Source organism: Tupaia chinensis, unplaced genomic scaffold (assembly GCF_000334495.1).
Source record: "Tupaia chinensis unplaced genomic scaffold, TupChi_1.0 Scaffold143582_1, whole genome shotgun sequence".
Taxonomy (NCBI): domain Eukaryota; kingdom Metazoa; phylum Chordata; class Mammalia; order Scandentia; family Tupaiidae; genus Tupaia; species Tupaia belangeri.
The window spans coordinates 128,668-134,667 of NW_006203428.1; the positions used below are offsets into that span (position 1 = coordinate 128,668).

General features: G+C 36.2%; 1 protein-coding gene across 1 annotated transcript in view; it reads right to left on the reverse strand.

Annotated features, from left to right (window-relative positions):
* Positions 1-6,000, reverse strand: part of DGKK (diacylglycerol kinase kappa) — a gene marked incomplete at both ends in the record, with an annotated part of 173,057 nt that overhangs the window by 110,571 nt on the left and 56,486 nt on the right.

The following is a 6,000-nucleotide window of genomic DNA, read 5'->3' on the forward strand; positions in this document are numbered from 1 at the left end:
CTTGGTGTCGTTTTCAGTTTCTTTTTTTAGCTTCTCATAGTTTTCCTTGTGGAGGTCTTTAACTTCTTTGGTTAGATTTATTCCTAAATATCGAATACTTTTGGTGGCAATAGTAAATGGAAAAACTTTTTCAGTTCTATCTCAATCTGCCTGTTATTCGTATATAGAAATGCTATCGATTTCTGTATATTGATTTTATATCCTACAACTTTACTGTAATCATTTATTACTTCCAGTAATTTTTCCATGGAGACCATTTGGTCTTCTATGTATACAATCATGTCGTTTGATCAACGGGACTGGGGAGAAATGTTCACATATTGAAATGCTCACATTGTAAGCTAAACAATGTGATTGAATGTATATACAAAGAGAAATAAATTATTTAAAAAAAATAAAAATAAAGAAAAGACTTTGTCATCCTTGGAAAGCACATCCAGGATGACACGGGCTTCACATTTCTTAGGAAACATGGCTCAAGAACAATAAGGAAATTTTCTATTTGTGGTAGAGGGTAGCATGTGGCACATGGACTTTTAAATATAAGAACTTCTTTAGGAAGAACAAGTTATGGGGAAAAGACTGAGGTTAGTAAAGGTAGATTTTCTGGAAATCTCCAGGTTATAGCTTTAGAGAGGACCTTCCTGTCAGCTCTTTTAAAGTGTTCTTTTTAAAGTATTAAGTTGGATCATGTCTTTTCCCTGTTCATAAGCCTCTAATAACTTTCCAACATATTTAGTACCAAATCTAATGTTCACCATAGTCTTTAGGGCACTTATGATCTAAGGGAAATGAGCACATAAAAACAGCACTGAAGGAGAACTACCTGTAATTAGTTTCTTTATAGTATGACCACTGATTTTCCAGTTACTTGCTAAATAGACTGATCCTAACCAAGCATAATCTACTTACCATTTTCACCACAGAAGACATTTTTATAGACTACAAACCAACATGTTAGACTGCATTTGGTACAAATGCTTACCTCTACCAAGCTGGAACCAAACCCATACTTAATGGACAAAAAGTCCCAACTGAGTTTAAGTCACTAAACTAAGACTCTACCATGAATCACACCCATCATCTAAATTAGTGAGCCATATTTTGAAAGATATGCACTGTATATACCCACTCAATATGTACCAAATGTATGTACTGAATGGCAGAAATTGAAAAATACAAAGATAGGATAGTAGAGAAGATAAGTGTAGATACCAGAGACTGGAGGGGAGTGAGTGGTAGAGAGTAGATGACTGAGGGTGGGTGGGTGGGAAGGACAAAAGGAAGAAACATTGTTGACCATATTACAAAGGTGGATTTAATATAAAATCCATGTTTTTTCTAGTTTTTTTTTTTTTTAAATTGGCACATCTGGCAACAGTGGACTTAAATATTCTCACATGACAACAATCTGGAACAAAGTAGCAGCTGTCTCTGTAGACAGGGTGTCTGGCTCCAGCAGGCATTTCAATTTGGGACCCTAATCTCACCAATTCTTTGTCACTTACGTTATCCCAAACACACACATATCTACACACTTTGTTCAGTTCTCTGATCAATTAGTACTAATGAACAGAACCTCTGTATGTCTGCTGGAAAATCAGTTAACGAGCAATCACAACTTACTAGAGCCTTCTTCATAATTCATGGGAGTTTCAAGGTTGTTGTCCCATCCCTTGGGTTTCAGGGGGAGTGATAAATTGTACTAAAGCTAAGTGCTAAGAATATATAGGAGTTGCATGGTGGTGCAGTGGTAAAAGGCAATACTTTGTGAGGTTTACCAAAATGGGAAGGTTTCTGGTTTGCTTCCAGAGACCTCCCCAAGTACACCAGTCATACATATGCCCATGATCCAGGGTTGGCTGAAACTGAGGGCATCTTGGCATCACGATCTTGTTGAGGGTTTTCTCTCTCTCTCTCTCTCTCTTTTTCTCTCTGTCTCTGTCTTTCTCACTCATGGAAGAAATAAATAAACTTTATAAAAAATGTGTAATTACTTTCCTCTTTCTGGTCAGGTGGTCTATAGTGTATATTCTCAATAATGGTATTTGATTTTCTCTGTCCTAACCCTCTCAGCTCTATGTCATATACTCTTCCACACCAGGTCTTCATGATACCTAAACAGTCATGTTTATTCCTTTCTTCTAAATATTTAAATTCAAATTTTTAACTGCTCCAATTCCACATAATTGAAGCCACACCCATTATTTCTGCTGTCATCCCAAGTTATTCTGCTCTGTCAATTATTAAATGCTTCATTTACTATTCTTATTTTGTCATTCGTAATTTCCTCTGTACTAGATCATTTTACAGTTCTTGGTTGGATATTTTCCCCTTTCCTCTATTTTTAGTTTACAGCCTTGTTGGCAGACAGCTACATTCTACTGGTCTCTTCTGAGAAACATGCACGCTAAAAGAAGAACCTATTTTTCAGGCATTGCAAGACATGGACCAGTAAACTAAGACCTCCTTGTTAGACATGGGACCTAGGCAGCTTGGTTGTAGGGGTTGGACGTTACGCCACTGTCAGTTGACGCAACCCAGATCTAGTCTGTCATCAGACTGTGCTGCACTCAGATCTAATCAGGATGTAACACACAGTGCTCTATTTTGCACACAGCACCAGACCCTACGTGGCACAGTAGTCTGCTCTCCTCCTAAATCATTACCATACATGGACTGTTTCTACCTCTAAGACACTCCCCCTCCCTATACCCTTATTAAAACACTAAACCCCTCCCTAGGGAATGACTTCTCTGTCTCCCTCCCTGTTGGACCAGTAAACCTCACCTGGGAGCATTTTCAATAAAAGGCACTACATTCCTATTTTCTCGCATGGTCAGCCCATTCCTTACACTCCTACTTTAGAATCTGTGAATGTTTTAGTACAAGATTTTTTTTTTAATCTTAGGCATTTGCGAAGCTTTTTCATGATATTACTATGAGCAGGAAAAAATAAATGATTACCTTTCTTCAAGTTCTTATTTTATCTGTCTCCAGGGCACATCGACTCTTCCATTATTAAATCATCCTATATGGTTGTTCAGAGTCTGTTCCTATTAAACCAGAACCTATCCTCAGTTTAGGAGACCACAGAGAAACCCCACTGATCAGGAGACCAAAACAGGCAAGAGAGCTATGTAGGAATAAGGTTTCTACAATATATCTCACCATAACTAAGCTGTTACAGATAAATCTGAAATAGGTTCCAATAAGTAGAGATGCATATTGTAAACCCTAGAGCAACCACTAAGAAAATAACTTTAAAAACTTGTTAAAATACTCACAAATGTGTACAAAAAATCATAAAATAAAATTTAAAACTATGTAAACTGAAAAAAATCATAAAAAATGAAATACCTCTACACTCCTATTAAAATTGTAAAATCCAAAACACTGACAGCACCAAAAGTTGGTGAGATTTTTGAGAGTAGAAACTGTTATTCATTGCTTGTAGAAATACAAATGGCACAGCCAGTTTGGGAGGAAGATTGGCAGTTTCTTAAAAAATAAAATATGCTCTTATCATATAATCCAGCTGTTGCAATCCTTGGTATTTACATAAATTCATTGAAAACATATCCACACCAAAATATACACATAAATGTTTATAGCAGCTCATTAATTGCCAAAATTTGGAAGCAACCAAGATGTGTCCTTTGGTAGGATAATGGATAAACAGAGTGTAGCACATCCATGAAATGGAATGTTATGAACCAAAAAAAGAAATACTGTATCAAACCATGAAAATACATGAAGGAAACTTAAATGCATATTGCTAAATAAATGATGCCAATCTGAAAAGTCTATGTACTTTATTGATTCAACTATAAGACCTTCTGGAAAAGGCAAAAGTAAATGTCCAATAAAATCTCAATGGCTGTTAGGGGTTTAGCAGAAGTTATGAAGGGATGTGAAAGTGCAACACAGATTTTTCAGACTGAAACAATTCTGTATGGTATTGTAATGGTGGCTACATGTCTTTATATATTTATCAAAACATATAGAATGTATGGCACGAAGAGTGCACCCTATTGTAAACCATAGACTTTGGTTAATAATAATGTGTAAAGATCGTCTCATCAATTATAATAAATGTATCACATTAAGGTGTTAATAGTAGGGGGAATGGAAAAGGGGTAGATAGTATATGAGAATATTCTTTACCTTCCACTCAATTTCTCTGTAAACTAAAACACCCGAAAAATTTCTTTTAATTTTTTAGATTTTTTTCCTTAGAGCATGTGTGCTTTCTGGAGAAAGAGACAGAGAGAGTGGGAAGGAAAATGAGAAATCACCCCCTCCGGGGAGATGGTCACACTGCAATCTCTTCTCCTTCATTCTCCTCCTTGGATCTTGGGCACGCTTGCACACACAACTGAAATAATTTTGAAGCTACTGGATCTGGAACCCAAACTGTGGTTGGTCATGTGGGAATCCAACAATGTAACCACTATGCCATCTGCTGTACCTCTCTTAATTTTTAAAAATAAATAAGCAAGAATAACCAGGGATATTCTGTAAAAGAAGAGTAACTAAGTAGGTATTAGCTGCTGTTTAGATTTTAAAACCTAGTATAAATATACAAATAATAAAAACAATAATTAAGGGAACTAGAATATTAAAATAATTAAACTAACGTAAGCATGTATCCATGTGACATGTCAGGAGTATGAATATATATAATCTTCGTTGAAAGAAAACAAACAAAATCTCTGTTCATGCTTGCTGTTTTGGTGCGTTGCTGTTTGAGTTCTTTAAAGGGAAAAGAGATGGCAGAAATGAGGCCATTGCTTATACCTGGTACTCAGGGTCTGAGAGTATGAGAAGGAGAGAGTTTCAATGTGTGCGTGCCGGTGGAGACTAAAGAGGATTCCTGAAGTGGACAATATGGTCATGGAACTACTTTGCAAAAATAAGTCATTGTAAGACTAAATTACTATTATTATTATTATTACTATAAACATATTTTAGACCCAGTCTGGAATTACTCTGGCAGGTGCTAAGGCTTGTCAACCCAAAGTTTATATTCCCTATGGCTTTCTTACCCAAAGCTTATATTCCCTGGCAGCCTATGGGAATTGCCTTTTTATGGCCTATGACTTGCTTTGATTCTGTCAAGAGTCAAATTACCATCTGAAAGCAGGAGGACATAGTCAACCATGGCAGGAATAGAATGTCAGTGTCAGGAGATAAGCAAGTTCTGTGGTTCTCAAATTGTTTAGGTGCCTATATCTCTATGAAGTTAAAAAGATCTAACCAGATGAAGTAACATTGCCTTGAATAAGATAATAATAAAGTTAAAACTGGGTTTTTGTTAAGCAGAAGCAAATTATTAATACTAATACCCCAAACCTTACCCTATGGATATTAATACTATACCAAACCAACTATCAGGTCATCTGGAAACAAGCATACAGGGATCATATTTTTAAAACTGCTGATCTCTTTCCATATTTATAACCTACAAACCTGAATTCTCCAGTAAAAATGCTACAAAGACTCTTTATCCTCCCTTAAATTCAACTGCCCTCTTTCCCCCCTCTCACCATAGCCAACTCTCTTCTCCTGTTCCTCTCAGGAAGTGATAAGGAGTTGAGAAAAGGGATTTGTTCTTACAGAAGATTTCCAAAACCCTGGGCCTTCTGGTTTCTACATAAAATTCATAGACCCTGGTGATTTAAAAATACTTATTGAAATCATGAGAATTCAGCCTCTTGTCCCCAGCTCCTTCTTTCCATCAACCCATAGTAGTAATGAATACTCTAATTCACCTTCCTGGTACTTAAATACTGTTTTTTCTATCATTGTGTCCTGCTAATTAATGACATTATGTTATCCATCCAAGGGCACAGCAAATCATTAAAACCTTCAATTACCATTTCATGATCTTAGCATTTGTCATAGCAAGAAAAGGACTTTGGGTTGCATCTGTTATTGAAAGGACTGCTTCATCCATGTTTTATCAGTACCTATTGTGGACTCTACCTTTTTCTAGGT